The sequence below is a fragment of the Pongo pygmaeus genome, chromosome 16 (assembly GCF_028885625.2).
Source record: "Pongo pygmaeus isolate AG05252 chromosome 16, NHGRI_mPonPyg2-v2.0_pri, whole genome shotgun sequence".
Lineage (NCBI taxonomy): Eukaryota > Metazoa > Chordata > Mammalia > Primates > Hominidae > Pongo > Pongo pygmaeus.
The window spans coordinates 75,099,354-75,119,193 of record NC_072389.2 but is presented as its reverse complement, the minus strand read 5'-3'; the positions used below and the strand labels follow the sequence as shown (position 1 = coordinate 75,119,193).

The following is a 19,840-nucleotide window of genomic DNA, read 5'->3' as shown; positions in this document are numbered from 1 at the left end:
CGTAGCACCCTCCTCCTCCTTCCCATCCCTACCCCAGGGCCAGGCTGTCCCTCTCTTCCTGACCAGCAAAACCTGAATCTTAGGTTACAAACTCTGGAAGGGGCTCAGAGCTCGGCTGTCCCAAAACCCACTTTTGCAGAGGAGGAAACTGAGGCTCAAGGAAGAAAAAGACCTAGTGCAGATCACCTGGCTTCCAGGCTCCTAGCACAAAGCTCTTTGTACTGACGAAGCTCTCAAATCCTGAAAACATCTGCTGTTAGTCCCGCCCTCTCCAGCCTCCATCCTTTCCTTTTCCCCAGAAAAACAGGGGCTGCATTTTCACAGAGTTGAAAGTAGGGTGCTAAATGGGCAAAAGTATAGTGGTGGGATTGGAGGCATGGAAGAGGAAAAGCCGCAGGGGATGGCCTGAAAACACTGCCGTGTGCTGAGTCAGGCTGCCTGTGCCTGTTCTGCTGTATCCTAGCTTCTGGCTTTCCTCCCCACCCCTGGGCCTGAAAGATGACAACTGAAGGCGGAGCCAGCCCAAGAAAGAAAGAGCCAGAGGAAGTTGTGGTGGGTGCCCCGACCCTGGTCCCTAGATGTTGTCTGAAGCCTACTGAGGGGTGAGTCTGCATCTTACAAACACTTGCCCACAACCACAGTGACACAAAAGAGGAGCGGGTCCTGAGATCTCTGCTGTAGGTTCAAATGCTACCCTCCCTACAATACCAGCAATACTGATGCCACCAACCCCCATGATGGCACCAGGATGGGGAAGGCAGAGACAGGCCTCTGGTGCCCTCTGCTGTTCAGCACTCCCGTGCCACAGCCTGTGGGTTGGCACTGTGGCTGGCAGGGGGACCCAGGGAATGTCTCCAGCCCCTGGGGTTGCCCCAGCTTTTAGCAGCCCTCCATCTACTTCCCAGAAAGATCCAGGAAATGTGTGATGCTGAAACCCTGGCTAAGGCAATGCACCCGCCAGATCACCCAGGGTGTGGTGTAGTAGCAAACAATCCCCAACACAAAATGGCTCCAAACAAGGCCGGCTTATTTAGCTGGACAAGCTCTATGTCCATTCTCTAAGATACAGGTTGAGGCAGCAGCCACCACCATCTGGAATGATGCTGGCTACAGTGACTGAGGGCAAGAGACTAAGGGCCTCACGCAGACAGTCAAAAACTTCCACTCACAGCTCACTGGTGGGATCTATCACACAGCCCCACCCAAGCAAAAGAGGCAGAAAGTGCAATCCCACCAGGTGCCCAGAAGTCAGGAGCTAGGGACACTGAGAGGGCACATTCCTGACTACTGATGGCTTCCGGCTCATTCTCCCTCCTGCAAGCAAAGTACCTCAACCCTCCCCAGGGAACGCAGCCCTAGATCCCCCCCAGGGGCAGCATTGTCGTCAGGTGCAGGGTCTCGGGGTAGTATGTTGGCATCCCATATCAGCAGTGAGGGGCAGTAATCCCTGCTTCACACATAGATGTGGTGCCTCTTGATCCAGTGACCTGAGACCTAAGAATCTCAGTTTTCTGCTTCCTGCTAAAATTCAGTCCTCAGTGGTACAGCCAGGGCTAGAGAGTGGCAAAAAACACACCAGTAGGAAAGCAGAAAAATGAGAACCCTATCTCATGGGATACTGCTCCATGGCAGCCCTGCCATCCCTGGGCAGACTTTAAGAGTCCCTGTCCTGGAGGTGGGCATCGTCCTTGATCAGGCAGCTCTGGCCTCTCCCCTGGGTATCTCTCCTCATTGGTTCTTTCTGTGCCCTGCTCCCTTCCCCGTCTGTCTGGCTGCCTCAGTTTCTCCTGACTTAACACCTTGTGCTGTGTGTGGCTCTGTAATGGCCACCTCACTCTTGAGTCTCCCAGACTTCTGAGTGGCCCCAACTTAGGGTCTCAGTTCAAATTCCAGACACACAGAGAGACTCCCATTTCACTGGCCTAATTGATTATTCAGAGCCAGGCACACAAGTCACAGTTATGTCCAGTTTCTGAACGGGCCATCTGAACAGGGGACGCTGGAGAGACCCCACGCTGCCTGCACATCTGGTGGTGTGGGAGGAGAGCGTGGGCACAGCCATGAAGGATTGTTTTCTCTGAAACACAGAGCATGGAGTTGCCCTTGAACGTACTCTGAAGACACATGATTTGGGAGGAGGAAGTGAGGTTTGGCCTTCCCCAACCTCAGACTGCTCATTGCTTTCTTTACTCCTCTGAGTCTCAGTTTCCTCATCCATACAGTGGGAACAATAATCACTGTCCTCATCCTCCCTCGCTCACTCCCGTGGGCCCTCATGCCCCTGATGGAACCAGTCCTGGGTCCTGGCTGCCTGAGCTGGGTTCACAGTCTGGGCTGACCTGTGGCCTGCCTCTCCAGAAACATTTGCGTTTGTATAGAGAACTGCTGGAGACTGACAAGCCAAAAAGATCAACCTGTAATGGCAAAACATAAGGCAGAGAGATGCCAAAAGAGAGAATACTTTGGTAGGAGGGAAGGAAGCTCTCAAGATCTGCCTGGATAAGAATTCTAATCTCTGCTGCTGACTGTTCAGTCCCTCCTTCATGGGAGAAATGAGTCAGGCCTAACTTGAATGACAACTCTTGTTACCAGAATCTTCGGGTCATTTCTAGGGTAACTCTCCTTTAAGGGATGTGTGTGGGGGCAGCGCTTCGTAGGTACATGCACCCTGCCTCCCTGCCCCACGTGCTCTACATTCTCCCTGTGCTCAGAACTGTGCTGACTCGGGCACAGTTCTGATGATGTGGAAACTAGTGCAGCCCACATTTCTCAACCTCGGGGACGGATGTGCTGCCTTGTTGTATTTTTGTTCTTTGAAAACCTCTGCTTTTTCTTCTACCCATCCACCTCTTTAGCTACTAATCGGGGGTGGTCTGAAGACCCACGTCGTGTGTTTATCATGTTTCCAAAGCTGCAGTCATATCTCAGCAGGGAGCTGCACCATCCACATGCCTTTGAACTCAGAAACCCCCACGTGGGTTTTGGTAACCAGGGCTGGCATATCCCCACTCGACAGCACTGTGTCCTTAGCCCACTGCCCACCTGGCTCCCCCTACCTTGCTGCCCCTGTCCTAGTACCCTCCTGCAGGGTTCCTCCAGGGTCTCATCATGGTCCAGTCTCTGGGCACCAGCACAGTCCCCCTCATTCCCTACCCACCCTCACTGCCCAACGCAAACCCTGCCTCCTGCCCTCTGTGACTTAGAGCTGACTGCTTAAACTCTCTGGACTATGGCCTCACTGTAACAAGAAAGGATTTGAGAAAGCAGAATTTCCCAGCTCTGAATCCTTTCTTTCCCCCATCTCCTTTAAATCATATCAAGAAAGAATGGCAGTGAATGTTGGTAGAGTGCTTTACAGTCTACAGAACATGAGCACATTCATGACTTTGTGTGAAGTCACTGATAGCCCCTGGGGGTAGTTATTCTTACTATTTCTGTTTTACAGAGGCAGAGGCAGAGGCACAAACTGAGACTCAGAGGGGTTCAGTAACTTATCTAAGGTCACACAGCTAGTTTAAAGAAGAAAAAAAGAAATGGCCAGGGGTATTGGCTCACACATGTAATCCCAGCACTTTGGGATGCCGAGGCAGGCAGATCACCTGAGGTTAGGAGTTCAAGACCAGCCTGGCCAACATGGTGAAACCCTGTCCCTGCTAAAAATACAAAAATTAGCTGGGCATGGTGGTGTATGCCTGTAATCCCAGCTACTTGGGAGGCTGAGACAGGAGAATCACTTGAACCCGGGAGGCGGAGATTGCAGTGAGCCAAGATTCTGCCACTGCACTCCAGCCTGGGCCACAGAGCAAGACTCCATCTCAAAAAAAAAAAAAAAAAAAAAGGATTGAGATTAAAATTCAGATATTCAGACCACATGCCCTTCCTACTTTAGCAGATGATGTCTCTCTCACCCACTCTGGCTAATGGCTGCAATCCTTATCGCCCACAGTAAGAAGAGACTTAGGGTGCAGCTCTTCCCCACATCCCTGGGATAGGGAGCCAGAGGGTCACAGAGTATCACTACCAAACAGGTTGTCTTGGACCTCAGGGAACTGTCAGAGGGAAGAATTATGATTTTAAAGCTTGTCCACATGTGGACCCCTCACTGGCCTGGGTGTCTTTGGAGCAGCAGAGCTGGTTCTAATTGGCAAGGCCAGCCTAGGTGGTGCCCTGTCCTCTCTCAGTGACAAAGCAGGGCTTTCCTGGGGCCAATGCCTGTGGCAACTCCTCCTGACACACCTCTCCCAGTTTGCCAGGGGTGTAGCCTAGGATCAGAAGCTAGTTCCACCCTTCTCTGCACCTTGGTTTCTCTTTCTATAAAATGCGGAATAATCTCCACTTTTCTGTCCCTGCTATCCAGTAGGAGTTGGGGAGGACAAGAGGGCATGAGCTGGTGTTTCTCACAGGACTTTGATGCCTTAATAGAGGTGATGTTTGGATAAAAATATAAGAGCAAGCATGGACTCCGGTGCTTCCTAAGAAAAGGACTCTAGAGGAGAAACTAACTCTCAGGCACATTCTGGGGAATTAAATTTTCTAGATTTCTAGAAGCCCCCTTCATATCAGCTCTTATGGCTACAAACCCTTCTACCATTCCAGAGAGAGGTTCTCTGAGACCACATCTGGAAATGACTTTGCCAGTCTGCAGGGACAATCTGCCTGGGGGCTAGGGCTGGACGAGGGTGACTGCAGGGGGCAATGTGAGGTGGACCTGGAGCCCCCATAGCTCAGGAGTGGCATTTGCAGATCCGTCCCCAAGAGTTGTTTGGTTTAGCTCCTTTGGTTCTTTCTCAAAAGAGTCAAGTTTGGTAAAAATCCTGGAATTCATTTAACATGATCACAGGAAGGCGCATTAGAATAAAATGTGTACAAACAGCTGCTGTTACTCCTTTGGGTACATATTGCTGCTTACCATGATCCAGTACCTCTGTCACTTTAATAAAAAGCTTTCAGAGACTTGGTTTCCCAATCTGTAAAATGTAAGAGTTGCATTTCATTGTTGGGAGGTGAGGTCCCTTCTAGGCTAATACTTGCTTGGAGTAATACAACAAACAATAGATCCTTCAGGACTTAGGGGCTTGCATCCATTGAAGTACAGAAATAAAATAGTTTTAAAAGACTAAAGGGAAAAGAGACTCTCCAGGTTTAGTGTGGGTAGGTGGTGGGGCCTGGCTGAACCTACTTCAACTCTGTTTCCCTTGCTCTTGACTTTCCCTTGGCAGTCTCTAACTTGTTGCCCTCTGTCACCACTACTCACAAGGATGTTGGCCACCATATTACTCTAGTCCCCTTTCTGTAATTGTTGACTTCTGTACTGATGGTTCCCCAGTAATTGCAAGCTTTCTGAAGAGAATACATCTTCAGCTGTATTAGGCAGAGTTCTACAGAGAAACAGAACCAATAAGCAATACGAGATTAGATATAAATATATAGATGCATACATATATATGTATATATGCATGCATGTGTGTATAGACAGAGAGAAACAGACAGAGACAGAGAGATTTATTTTAAGGAATTGTGTGGCTGGCAAGTCCGAAATCCATAGGGCAGGCTGGCAGGCTGAAAAGTTAAGTGAGGTTTAATGCCATAGACTGGAGTCCTGAGTTCGAATTCCACAGGGCAGCAGGCTGGAAACTCAGATAGGGTTTCTATGTTGTAGTCTCAAGGAGAATTCCATCTTCTTTAGGAAACCTCATTCTTTGCTCTTAATGCCTTCAACTGATTGGACAGGGCCCACCTGTAGTATGGTGGGGTAACCTGCTTTACTGATTTAAGCGTTAATCTCATCTAAAAAATACCTTTACCACCATGTCCAGACTAGTGTTTGACCAAACAATGAGTCGGCATACTCCACGCAAGGTGACATGCAAAATGAACCATCACAGCACTTCTTGTGTCTTCATGTGCCCACCTGGTACATGGGGGTACAACTATCTGGCCCAAAGGGGTGGTCAATCCTGAGTGGATAAATAATAGGAATTTAGTCCTATGATGTGTCTTGATTTTTCTTTTCTTTTCTTACCTTCCTATTTTTATTAACCCGGGTCTTCTGCGCCCAAAGACTCAGCCTCATTCAGGACCATATTATGTTCATACCTCGGCTGCGTCCAAGGATTGTTGACGAAAAAGTGGGGCCTTGGAGGGGTAGCGGCCAAGGGAGAGTTTCCCCTCTGCCCTTTGAAGTTCACTGAAAATGAATTTACAATAGGCAGATTAATAAGAGGAAAAGGCATACAAATTTATTTAATGTGCATAAGCACACAGGAATTGCAAGAACATGATGACCTAAACCCAATGAGGTCCAGATGCTCATACGCCCTTCTTCATCAGGGAAGAGGAGATGGAGGAGAAAGTGGCTGTTTTGAGGGGTAGAAAATAATTTTTTTTTTTTTGAGACGGAATCTCACTCTTTCGCCCGGCTGGAGTGCAGTGGCATGATCTCGGCTCACCGCAACCTCCACCTCCTGGGTTCAAGCAATTCTCCTGCCTCAGCCTCCCGAGTAGCTGGGACTACAGGCATATGCCACTACGCCCAGCTAATTTTTGTATTTTTAGTGGAGACAGGGTTTCACCATGTTGGCCAGGATGGTCTCGATCTCTTGACCTCATGATCCTCCCTCAGCCTCCCAGTGCTGGGATTACAGGCGTGAGCCACTGCTCCTGGCCCAGCAAATGATTTTTAAGAGGAATGAATGGGCCCAATGCTCCAGACAATGGTTAGTAAATAATTATCTTTGGAAATGGAATGGGACCTAAAAACAGACAATTTGGGTGAATGCTCTGAAGCATGGGTCGTAGGTGTGATGTTTAATTTTCAATCTCTTCCTCTGTGATATGGGTTTTAATCCTCTAGATAATGAAATTTCAGGGAGGGGATGGAAGGCAATTGTGTTCCTCTTTGGCCAGCTGGTTTCTAGGTGGATGAGGGAACTTCAGAGAACAGCCTTGTCCTGTGTTTTGGGAGAGACAAGGGATTGAGAAACAGGAAGGTAGGAGGGGTAGGGAAGGTCAAGAGACCTTGAGGCTTCTTCTTTAGTCCAGCATGTCAAAGCACCATATTGGGGAGTATCATTTTCTGAGCCCCAACAGAGGTTGACACGCCTGGGCTTAAGTCCCGGCTCCCCCATTCATTAGCAAGGAGTTGAATCCCTCAGAATGTGAGTTCTGCCTGTGCAGTGAAGGCATGGGGCGCCCACATGGCGGGTATAGTGAGGCTGAGTGGGATAAGGCCCAGCACAGTGCCTGCCGTGAAGAAGGCACCCCATCATTTTCATAATGATGATTTTATTGCTCTTTTACACGCAATTAAAACTCACTAATTCAGACCTATCAGAGAGGGCAGTCAATGGCTGGAAAGTCCACATTAAAAAATAATTTAAAAATAATGTAGTTTTATTGCTTTAAAATATATTACTCGGTCCAGGCTAATAAAGTGTTGCATAGTGAGCCCTTGGGGGACTTGCATTAATGAACAAATAAGAACAATTGGAGGTTAGTCCATCCATTATTGGCAAGGAACAGGGTGTCTCGGAAAGTATTTGCAAATGCCTCAAAACAAGGTATTATCTTCCATAGATTAAGTGTTTCCCCTGCAATCATCATGATGCATTTTCTTCATTCACCAGTTTCTCTCTACCCGGAAAGTGCTCCAGGCAAGTTCAGCACAGGACTGACCAGATTTTAACAGATCTCACTCAGTGGTGATTGAGCATAAGACATTTCATTGAGTTAGGTCAAGGCCCTTATTTTATGTTCTTTCATTTCAGAGAAACCTGTTTCAAGGTGCACATCTTGGCCTGCACCTCCCAGAGCTGGAACTGTTTCCATCAAACAGCAAAGAGGCTGTGCTTAGGAGCTTGGGCTCTGAACGCAGACAGAACTGGGTTCAAATCCCAGTCATCCCTAAGATAACTTCCCTCACAGGGTTGCTATAGGATTAAATTAGGTATACAGCTCAAGTGTCTGAGAGACACGAAAGTCATGAATGGCAGTGAAAGAGTAAAAGCTCTCCTGCAGCACAGGGACCACCATATCTAGAGGTGAGTCAGAAAGGCACGCACACGGACCTAGTGAACATCTGAGGCATAAGGAATGCTGAAATTATTATTCCTGGTGCAGGGCCAGTCCTTGGGTGATGATGAAATTTGCCTCCAGATAGGCTATGATTCCAAGGCAGGAGCCTAGGAATTACTGTCATTATTATTATTAGCAACAAAAATGACGGTTTATATTTTACAAGAGCTATCCAGCTTCTCTCAAAAGTTCTACTGAGACACTGTATATTTGAGGAAGGTTGTGCAAGGGCCAAGGTATTTGTTCCTCTGGGAATTCCAAGTGTGGACTGGGTTCACTCTTCAGAGAACCACATCCCCAGAATTAGCTCAGTACCTGCAGAAAGGCCTTTTCTGAGTGAAGGTCTGAGTTAAGCCCTTGATTCTACTCTGCATCAGGGCAGAGAACCACCAGCAAAGGGGAAGTTCCTGGGACACCCTGAGAACCTGCCATCAGTCACCGTTTATTAAGCACTTAACTCCGGAAGGGGGCTGGCACTCTGTGATTGCCTGACTTTATCCTCATTACATTCAGCCCATAATGTCATTGTCATTGACATTGGTCCTCCGACCCCACTTCGTCAGAGGAGGGAGCTGTGTCCCAGAAGGCAGGGGGGACTTGCTCAAAGTCACAGAGCTGGTATAAATAAACACAGCATGCCAGTCTTCATTTTTTTTTTGTTTTTTTTTTTGAGACAGGATCTTGTTCTGTCACCCAGGTGGGAGGGCAGTGGCGCCATCTCAGTTCACTGCAGCCTCCGCCTCCCGGGTTCAAATGATTCTGCTGCCTCAGCCTCCCAAGTAGCTGGGACTAAAGGTGTGTGCCACCATGCCTGGCTGAATTTTGTATTTTTAGTAGAGTCGGGGTTTCCCTACATTGGCCAGGCTGGTATCGAACTCCTGGCCTCAAGTCATCCACCTGCCTCGGCCTCCCAAAGTGCTGGGATCACAAGTGTGAGCCACTGCGCCCAGCCAAGCATGCCATTCTTTAGCAGATGTTCTCTCCTGGCACATCTCAGTTTCTACAAAGGCCCCCAGCCCTTCCTGGAGACCCCTGGGGCAAAGTTCTCTCACCCTTTTTCACATGACCCTAACAACTCACCTCCCTCTCTCTTAGAGCCCCCCTCCCACCCTTCCTTGAATTCTGGTCATGCTTATGTGTGCCATAGCTCCCCCAGGAAGACAGCCTCTGAGTCTGGTCTGACATTGCCTGTCCTTAAAGAAGGCACTTAACACATATTTGTCAACTGAATTAATAAGAATTTCCCACAGGGCCTTGGAAGAAACTTTGTACCTGTTTGCCTCTGCTGGATGATGCACTCTGAACACAGCTACCTAAAAGTGGAAGGAAGGAGGCCGGGTGGGGTGGCTCACGCCCGTAATCCCAGCACCTTGGGAGACTGAGTCAGGTGGATCACTTGAGCTCAGGAGTTTGAGACCAGCCCAGGCAACATGGCGAAATCCTGTCTCTACAAAAAAAATTTAAAACTTAGCCAGACATGGTGGCACGTGCCTGTAGTCCCAGCTACTCAGGAGTCTGAGGTGGGAGGATTGCTTGAGCCTAGGAGGTGGAGGTTGCAGTGAGCCGAGATCACATCACTGCACTCCAGCCTGAGCAACAGAGCAAGACCCCACCTCAAAAAAAAAAAAAAAAAAAAAAATAGCTGAAAGGAAGGACTGTTTTGAGCTGAGGCAACCCCAAGGACTGGTGACATTCCCTGGGTCTCCCCTGCCAGCCTCGTGTCATACCCCAAGAGAGTCTGGGACACGTCTGTGAAACAGGATGCTGAACAGCTGAACACAGCAGACTTGAGCCAGCCTAAGTGGGTTTCTGCTCCTTGCAACAAGAGGCCTGAATAGAAGCCCCTTCTTCAGGGGAGTGGGCATCAGCTCAGAAAGAGGATCCCATGGGAACTGACTTTGCTGGTGACCAAGGCCCTATCACCAGGGCGCCCTGCCCATGTATCCCAAGCAGAGGGAGCAGAACCAGCGGTGTAACTACTGTGCTTGACACCCAGGGCAGGTCTTTTTTTAACTCACCAATCTTCCATGCAACAAAATTGTTTTCTGTGAAAAGCAGGAAATGAATAACAATAGTATAGGTGCATTGGCTATGTCCGGTGGCATTTCTTCAGAATTTTCATTAATGACACCTGATTTTGGAGGCACTGTATATTTTTAAATACATCCAGATGTTGTTTCAGTTGCTTCCTCTTTGGTTCTTTTTGCTTTTCGTTGTTGAGCTTCACTTAAATTCATGTCATTTCATGTTGGTACAGGTACTCCACTTCAAATTTCCCAAGAAATTCAGGAGAATTGTGAACAAGTTGCTGGTTTCATAATACTGCAAGACACTGCAAGTTACTCCAAGTTCCTACAGGACAACAATGCACAATTATTTACTTGCTTATGTTTAAATATACCTATCAGTTTGAACTTTGATCCTTTGGTGACATTCTAATATAATAATTTATGTAAATAATTATTCAGAGACCAATGAGAGGATTTTAATAAGTGCAAAATGTTAGCAACCGGTACAACATTGATAAATCCATGGTCTGGATTTTGTTCTGCATTTTAAAATAATTAAAGAGTAAGTTTCAATTTTAAACACATTATTGAAATTCAGTAAAATATTTCAAGCATGAACTAAAATATACACTTACTAAACACAAATAGTACACCTCACATTTCACACTCTGTTTCACTGCTTTAAATTTTAAACAAAAATAACTCCACCGGCCACCTAGAACGATCAAGTCAGGCAACTCAAGTTACTTTGTTTCATCTTCACAATCACTGTGCTATCATTGTTCATTTTGAGTCTACTTTTTAAATGCAAGAATATTTGATACCAGATAGACACAAATTATACCTGAAAAGATGCATTTTAGGTTTTGTGTCCCACCTAAAGGATACAATTCTGTACCCTGACAACGTTATTCTAGAAATAAATGCCTATGAGTGAGTCTTTCAGGAGTTCTCTACAACTAGGAGTTCCCCCAAAGTAATTTCCATGTGCAATAAAGTGTTTATTAAAGGATAAGTATTAAAATTGTCCTAAGCAGAAAACCAAACACTGCACGTTCTCACTCATAGGTGGGAACTGAACAATGAGAACACTTGGACACAGGGTGGGGAACATCACACACCAGGGCCTGTCGTGGGGTAGGGGGAGTGGGGAGGGATAGCATTAGGAGATATACCTAATGTAAATGACAAGTTAATGGGTGCAGCACACCAACATGGCACATGAATACATATGTAACAAATCTGCAGGTTGTGCACATGTACCCTAGAACTTAAAGTATAATAAAAAAAAAAATAAATAAAAATTTTAAAAAATCTAAAAAAAAATTAAATTAAATTAGATAAATAAAATTGTCCTAAGGCCAGGAACGGTAGCTAACACCTGTAATCCCAGCACTTCCGGAGGCAGACGGGCAAGAATTGCTTGAGCCCAGGAGTTGGAGACCAGCGTGGGCAACATGGTGAAACCCTGCCTCTATAAAAAAATACAAAAATTAGCCAAGTATGGCGGCACACACCTGTAGTCCCAGCTACTCGGTAGACTGAGGTGAGAGGATTGCTTAAGCCTGGGAGGTCGAGGCTGCCATAAGCCATGATGATGCCACTGCACTCCAGCTTGGGTGACAGAGTGAGACTCTGTCTCAAAAAAACAAAAACAAAAACTGTCGTAACGTGAAGCTTATATACTTATCATCATCATCAATATCATCAGCATTATGAAACTCCACAGTACCTCAGCAAGTGTTTACACATTGGGCCACGGACAGATTTTTCCTGGAGGAGGATTTTACCACTGCCACCATCTTGAAATTCTTCATCGTTTTGGAACACAGAGCCATAGATTTTCATTTCTGCACTCAGCTCGGTTCTGAGCCTGGGGCCATAGGGGTTCTTGGAGAGACACGGCAGATGGAAGAAGTGGAAGGCATCTGCACACTGTAGAGTGCCCTGCAATCATAGAGGGTGATTACTCCTGTCCCAGCTTCCCACCAGCCAGAACCCTGGCAAAACAGGGAGACCTTTGGCAGTCTCTTAGCCCTCTTCCTTACTAATCCCTGTTCCCTCCTCTCCCCTTATGCCAAATACAACTAGAGGTCACCTCACAGCCAGGCGCCCCTCCCAAAGACACCAACTTCCTTTACCCTGCAACAACCAACCCTCACCCCATTCCCAAAAGGGTCTCTGGCCAGAGGTCTGATCGAGCCCCTTGAGGGTACTCACTTTAAGCCACCCCCATTGCCTGAGCTGTTTTCCTTTTTTTCAAATGAAGCTTGTTCTTTTCTGGGTCTCTCCAAGGTGGAGTGTGGGAGGGCAGTGTTTTCCGTAGCCTCTGGCTCGTGCCGCGCTCTCAGACTCTTCAGTTCTCCTCACCCACAAGAGCCCAATGAGGTAGGCCTTCTTATTCCATCTTGCAGATGAAGAAACGATTACTCAGGGTTGACAAAGCACCACCCAAGATCTCATGGGAGGAAGGAACAGAGATGAAAATAAAACGCAAGGCTGTGTAAGCCCAACAAATATGTCACATCCATGTCACCTCTGGGGTCTGATCCAGCCTCTCAACAACCACCGTCACCCCTCAACAGGCAGGTGACAGTAGCGAGATGGCCCAGCCCAGCACCAGGCTCCCCCGTTGCAGTGCCATTGCTATGCAGAGGACACAAACCCCAGACCTTGACTCCTCATAGACCCTGAACAGCCAGAATCTTCTGGCTTCACTGATACTTTCAGCTGCCTGAGCTTTGCCCCGGACAGTCACCACAGCAAACACAGGTAGGTCTCTGCAGCTGCAGCTGAATAAGCCAGCAAATATTTATCAAGCACTGTGCTAGGAAAGGTAGGAGATGGAGTGACTTTACTCAGTGGTCCAGTTTTAAAACACTTTTAGTAATAAACACCCTAAAAAAAAGAAGGGGGGAGAACATATTTTAAAACCCTATTGCTTTCTTTCCCATCCTGAAAGCCATGAGGTAGACCAAATAGTATTGCTTTACAAGCACAGACTTTGGAGCCAGAGACTTTTGGGTTTGAATTCTGGCACTGCTGCCACTAGCTACGTGACATTGTGCAAGCCACACTCCTCTCAAAGCCTTAGTTTCCCCTTTACACCATGAGAATGCTTACCCCTGCCCACCTCAGAGGGTTCTTTAAAAATGAAATGAGCTAATGTATAACAAAGAGCTTTGTTGACTGTGCAAATGTTAGGTTGTTCTTTCAATAAACATTTATTAAGCATTTACTCTGAGCCAAACCCTGAGTTACGCATTAGAGCTTCTGAAATGTAAATGACCCGGGTTCATTGGGATTCACCCTTTTTATTTTTTTTCGATGAAATTCACACAACATAAAATTAACCATTTTAAAGTGAACAATTCTTTGGCATTTAGTCCATTCACGATGTTGCACAACCAACACCTCTCACAAGTTCTAAAACATTTTTTTCCTCATCCCAAAAGAAAAGCCTGTACCCAATGAACATCAGCCTCTTTTGAAGGTACCTTTTTTCTCGCTCTGCTGTGTCCTTCTTGGGAGTTGAGTTCACGGGCTTGATAATATCCTAATGTCCCTCTCATCGCCTATGACTCCAAGCCAATTCCCACATCCAGCCTCAAGCTTCACAAGTCGAAACCCGGGTTTCTCTGCCAGCGCCGGGGGAAACAGAGGCCCTAGCCTGCCATTTTTAATTACATCAGGGCTGGATGAGCAGGTAATCGCTGTGCATTTCAGTAAATTACCTCTCATAAAGGGGCCATCATGTTTGCTCATGTGCCCTTCTTTCCTGGAACCAGCTCCCTGTTTGCCAACATTGTATCTTCCCAGCAGCCCGTGCGCCTGGTGATCGTCCTTTTAGTCAAGCTGGGGGACAGTCAGGTGCAGGAGGAGAAGGCAGTGTTTGGGCAAATATTGGACTTGGCCACACTTGCTGTTCGTATCAGGAACCCAATTGGTGTTATTGATTGACAGATTCGGGGACCAACTGTTTAGAAAGCTGAGCCCCCTCGGATTGGGCTAGGTGTTTCAACAAACAGCCCTAATGCTGGGCAAACAGGGCTGTTGGAAGAAGTGCCCAGCATGTTAGCAGAGCAAACCAAGCACTGAGCAAACAGCTTAAAAGAATGTGGCCACCTCCACGTAACCTCAACCGAGGTATTGATCCCACCGGAGGAAAGAGAGGGGCCGAGTGGGGAACAGAGAGATACAAACCCCGGCAGAATGTAAATGTTATCTTTAAGCTGCGGCTGTCAGGGCCCTAATGGGCATCTGTTTGGAATTTGTCTTCTTGCAAATCTTTAAATCCAGGTCAGGGCCAGGCACAGAATTTAATAACAACTTTTCAGAGAGATCGGGGCTTGGGACTGATTTCATTCCCCATAAGCCCAACTGGGACTCTTCTGTTCTTCTTAAAGGCAGCTGCCTTGCATGGAAACTTGCTGGGTGCAAGTCCCAAGCTAGAAAGAGATAAATCTTCTGAACACTGGTCATAAGGCTATAGGAGAGAAGAAGGAAATTCAGAAATAAAGGTGCTTTCTCTGACCCCTGAGCTGTCCATACATGAGAGCCGGTGGAGTGGAAAGAATCCTGGACTCAGAACCAAGAAATCTGGGTCCTGCTGCAGCTGCTGGCTCTGACTGGCTGCCCCTTCTGTCTTCACCTCCCTGACCTTCAACCTCTGTATCTATGAACTGAGGGATGCAGTCCCTGCTGGGCATATGCAGGGTCAGGCCAGATAAGCCCATTCCAAGGAGGGAGCACAATCTGCAGACAGAAAACACTGTCCCAGTTTAAGGAATCGGGATATTGGCCGAGAGGCCCTGAGGGATGCCCCTCCTGAGCCTGAGACCTTCTGACATCACCAAGTCGCAATGGAATGGACGATGGCTGTGGTTATCTATTTTTCTAGGTAGGTGACTGTTGGAATTTGGGTGTCCTTTCCCAAAAGCTAGATGGGTGAAGAGAATACATGTTGTTTGCAAATTCCTTGAAAAGTCAAAAAACCATGATTGCTTACTTGCTGTTATTTTTGAGACAGGGTCTCACTCTGTTACCCAGTCTAATGGAATCTTGCTCTGTCACCCGGGCTGGAGTGCAGTGGCACGATCATAACTCACTGCAGCTTTAAGCTCCTGGGTTCAAGCAATCCTCCTGCCTCAGTCTCTCAAGTAGCTGGGACTACAGGTGTGCACTACCACACTCGACTATTTTTTTTTTTTTTTTTTTTTTTTTTGTAGAGACGGGGTCTCACCATGTTGTCCAGGCTGATCTCGAATTCCTGGCCTCAAGGGATCCTCCCACCTCGGCCTCCCATAAACGATGGGATTAGAGCATGAGACACCATGTCCAGTTGCTTGCCTTTTAATATTTTTGTAAAATAATAGGGTTAAAAAAATACTTGCCCTCTGTGTCCCAAATGAGGCCAGAGGACTGTGATTGGATATCACCCCGGTCCACAATTTCTTGCCAAGAAAAAAACCATAGCACTCCTATCTTCAACTAGAGGCCATAGCAGTGTGAGTAACCCCAGGATATTACTTGGCACTGCATCTTACAAGAGAACAGAGGGAACTTAAAACCTTTTGGCCATCTGTGCCTCTCGGTATCTGCTCTCATGATGATAAGAAGAATCAGAGAAGGCTGCGACTCGGAGGAGGCATCTATTTTCATAGATCTTTAAACAGGGGCTTAACAGGGAACAGCCGCAGCTTAAAGATTACATTTATGGAAGGATACAGGCAAAGTGGTCAGGAGCTCGGGCTTCAGAGCTGAGTGCCTGGGGTAGAATCCCAGCTCTGCCACTCGCGGTGCTGTGAGGCCTTAGGCAGGTTACCTAACCTCTCTGAACTTCAACAACACTTCTCCCCGTGAAATGGAAATAATACCCCTGGAGGGACTGCCCCTCAGTGCAGCACCTCACCCATGATAAGCCCTCAGTAAATAATAGGGACTTTTATGGTTATTTTTGTTATGTGTGCAGGACAGACCCTAGCGAGAATGAGCTGTCATTGCCAATATGTGACTGCAGAGGATGCCTTGCTCCCAGTGAGGAAACCCACCAGCCTTTCCTAGAAAACCTACCATCAGAGCCTTGGGTCAGCACCGAGATTTTACCGTGCAAGTGGAGACGCACACTTGGTTTCAAGTGTGTGACCTATGAGAGCCGCTCGGATGGGCTTCCTCGCCAGAGGGACCTCTCCAAGGCCTCCTCCTCCTGCATCGACCAGTAGCCCTGCCCGCAGCTCAAAGAGAAGGCTGTGGGGTTTGAAGACAAAGTTCTCCGGCATAGAGATGGGCCAGTCTACTACCATCTGCTTATAGATGGGGCAGTGAATGCCCAGTGTAAGGAAAGGACTTGCCCAAGGTCACAGAGGAGGTCAGCGGCTGCACAGGTTTTTTTGTGGCAATAAGAAAATGGGCTGATAAGGCTGGGTCTTTAAAGGCAAAACCACTGACAGGTTATCAGGGAGAAGTTTAAGCTTGCCTTAGAAGTGGAGCGGATGGGGGCCCAATTCACCTCCAGCAAATAGTTATGAATTAGGGTTTATCTACAGCAACTAAAAACAAATAAGCAAATTGTACCTGCGTTGGCATGCTTCCTCTCAATCTACTGATATACCTACCCTCACTGGAAATGTCTATCTCAACTAAGGTTGTTTCAGAACCTTTGCTTTGGGAACAAGGGCACACAAACACGGGGGTAATTTATGATGTGTTAAGTAGAGTTAACTATATTTCTCTAATCTGCATGGCCTAACAGCTGGTTAAGTAAGGAAAATGGGCCTGGAAGATGTGGTATTGATGATCCCCCATAAGGAGAAGCCTTAGCCAAGGTTGGGTGCATTTGGTCAGTGTTGAGCCACAGCCAACCTGCTTCAAGGCCCAGGGCACTCCCATCCCTGCCCCAACATGGTCCCACAGAGCTCAGGCACAGGCCACAAGGTTCCCAGCCCCCATCAGACCCCAGCTTTCCCCCGCTCCTGCTCTCCTCCTGGCTCAATGGGACAGTAGCATGCAGACTATGAACCAAGAAAAAGTTAAAAGCAGAAAGGAGAAAACTTGTTGAAACCACTGCTGTTTTTAAGGGTCAAGGAAGGATTCCTTGACCTGCCCTGGAGGCAAGAAAACACGTCACATGCACACCACACCCCTTTCTCCAATCGGCCTAGGGTTACAGACTCACTTCTGTTACGCGAAGACCTCCTTTCCAGAAGAGAATATGCTGGGCCACTCTGCAGATCTGGAGGAGTTTGGAGTAAGAGTGGGTGCCCCAGACACTGGACCAAGCATTCCACAGGTAGAAGGCTTGGAAGCTGGAAGCCCAGTGAGCATGCACCTGGTTAGGGGGATCGGGAAGCCTCAGCTCTGGAGTGGATTAAGATGCAGGTAGAAACTGCTCAGAGTGGGTCTCTAATCCCATCTAATCCACTCTGGGCTCAAGGATCCCAGAAATCCCTTACCAAGCACTTTCTTTGCCTCACCCTCAGTGACCACCTCCCTCCCTCTCCCTTGGAAGGCCCAAGTTATCAGGCAGTGAAAGAACTGGCCCCTGACTCTGCTGCTATAACATCTCCCATGCCACACTGCTGCTTCTGAACATGCAGGCCCTTGAAACAGGAAAAGCAGTACCCACTTTCTCACTCCACAGCTCCACTCACAATTACCAACTGTTTACAGGAAAGACAATGAAAGTGCGTCCCCTGAGAGAAGGGGTTAATTATTACAAGTCAGGAAAACAGAGAGTTATAGTATGCTGACCCCCTCTACCTGGATACACAGTAACTGGTGCTGTTTTTGAAAACACCCAGGTTAGAGCCAGGTTTACATTTGACAAGCATCAGCTAATTACAACAATAATATGAACTATATAACAGCATCAGCATGGCTGATGAATCATTGAAAAGGCTGAGTGACTCTTAGAATGCCCAATTAATGATTCACCCTGTAAAAATGCATCTCCACGCTGGTGCCCAGATCTGGCTCATTATGTTAAAATCTCTTACGCCACTGGGTCTTCCTTCAGACTCTAAATATCTTCAGAACTTTGAACTCTGAAATAAGTAAACACGAATACGCACTAACTAGGACTGGCTTCATGGGCACACAACCTATGCGGCTAGTTATTCAGGGCCTGAGCTCCAAAGGGCACCACCCCCCACTTGGTTGAATGCTCTCTTGAAATTCTGAATAATTCTAGAACAGGGAGCCCCAGCATTTCCATTTTGCACAGGGACCTGAAAATGATGTTTCCAGGCTTAGGCTAAACTCTTAAAGAAGAAAGCAACAGAAAGTGAGACACAGGAATCCACACATCAAGCCACTTTTGCCCTCATCTAAAGCAAAATGCCCCATTCTTTTAAAATTCTGAACAAGAGAAAGGTGTGGAATTTTTTTTTTTTTCTGGAGGAAGTGTTTCACTACATTAGAAATCCCTTATGAGTAGGTCTGGCCCTGTCCTCTAAGCTAACCCCTCTCCTCCCTGACCACCCTCTGCAGAAAAACTCCTCTCTGACCTGCCGTGTCTGCAACCTGAGGTTGAGGCTGAGCGATAATTTCAGCTCTTTTCTGAGATAACAGAGAAGTCCGAGTCCTTGCTGTTTCCTTCTTCATAAAATGAAAGAGCATTGCAGGGGCAGGGGAAGGCAGAAGGGACTAAGTCAACCTTTCCCAGCCCTTTCTGAGATGTTAAAAAATGTTCACCCAGAGAGGGTCTCTATAGCAAAAAGAAAAAGAAAAAGAAAAAAAAAACCAAGTTTTGAAAACTCTCGGTCAAATAAAGTTAACTTTCTGAACTGGAGGACTTTCTCAGAACCTTTAAAGAGTTAACAGGAATTGTGTGACTCTCCAAGCCTGGGGTGACAGCACTTTCCAAGCTCATTCTACTATAATTGATGTAACAACCCATCCACCCTGGGAAGTATTTACCGTAAGGCTGAGGAATCTTGGACTTCAGAGCCTCTCATCTGCATTGGTCATTGCAGAGCTCTGGAAGTACCCATACTGAGTGTTCACCTGGTCATATGCTTGGCTAAAATTTGCAGAAGTAAGATATTGCTGTATCCATTTTCTTTTCTTTTTTGAGAGGGAGTCTCGCTCTGTCACTCAGACTGGAGTGCAGTGGCACAATTTCAGCTCACTGCTACCTCCACCTCCCGGGTTCAAGTGCTGTATCCATTTTCTTAAAGAAAGGTCCTAAATTGTGTGAGCTTTGGGACCCACAAAACGTGCATCCTCCTCTGCATCCATTTTCACATCTGGAGGCACCACCCTTACATCATGCCTAACATCTTAACATGCACCCACCTCTCGCATTTCATCTAATTTATAAATAACTGTAGGAGTTGAGTTGGAGCTGGCATAATGTCATTTGCTTAGTAGACTCGTAATTAAACATTCTTTCATATTGGTTTTGCTCAGTTGCAAGGAATGTTAATTTTGGAGGCAACACTTTTTAAATTTCCATGTCACGATCATTTTCTTAGGTCCTGGGAAAGCATGTGGGCCCTGAGGACTAGGCCTACAGTGCAGGATGGATAAAATAGGGCTGCACTCAGCCAGCCTCTACAGTTCAAGAAATGCCATACTTATAGTGCAATACTGATTATTTTCATGGTCGTTTCCAATTCAGTGGAAATGTCGATTTAATATCTAATTCAGACTAAAGAGAGATTGGAGTGGTTGGGGGAATCGAGTTTGGATTGCAGAAATTGAGCTTTTATTATTTTCAAGAAACAGCAGGTCTCCTTGAACTAGGTTAACAAGGTGTT

At 47.0% G+C, this 19,840-nt stretch overlaps 1 long non-coding RNA gene across 2 annotated transcripts in view; it reads right to left on the bottom strand.

The window, feature by feature from the left end:
• Positions 1 to 18,198, bottom strand: part of LOC129014363 (uncharacterized) — a 123,537-nt gene extending 105,339 nt beyond the window's left edge. Inside the window, exons 1-4 of one of the 2 annotated variants that reach the window (XR_010123971.1) lie at positions 12,303 to 18,198; positions 11,815 to 12,029; positions 10,092 to 10,425; positions 6,023 to 6,187 (exon numbers count right to left, since the gene is read on the bottom strand). This is a non-coding gene — a long non-coding RNA (uncharacterized LOC129014363). Of the gene's footprint in view, positions 1 to 5,488; positions 6,188 to 10,091; positions 10,426 to 11,814; positions 12,030 to 12,302 lie in introns of those variants that run through there. The other variant, XR_008494203.2, reaches the window with a different exon arrangement.
• Between the last annotated feature and the right edge of the window lie 1,642 nt (positions 18,199 to 19,840).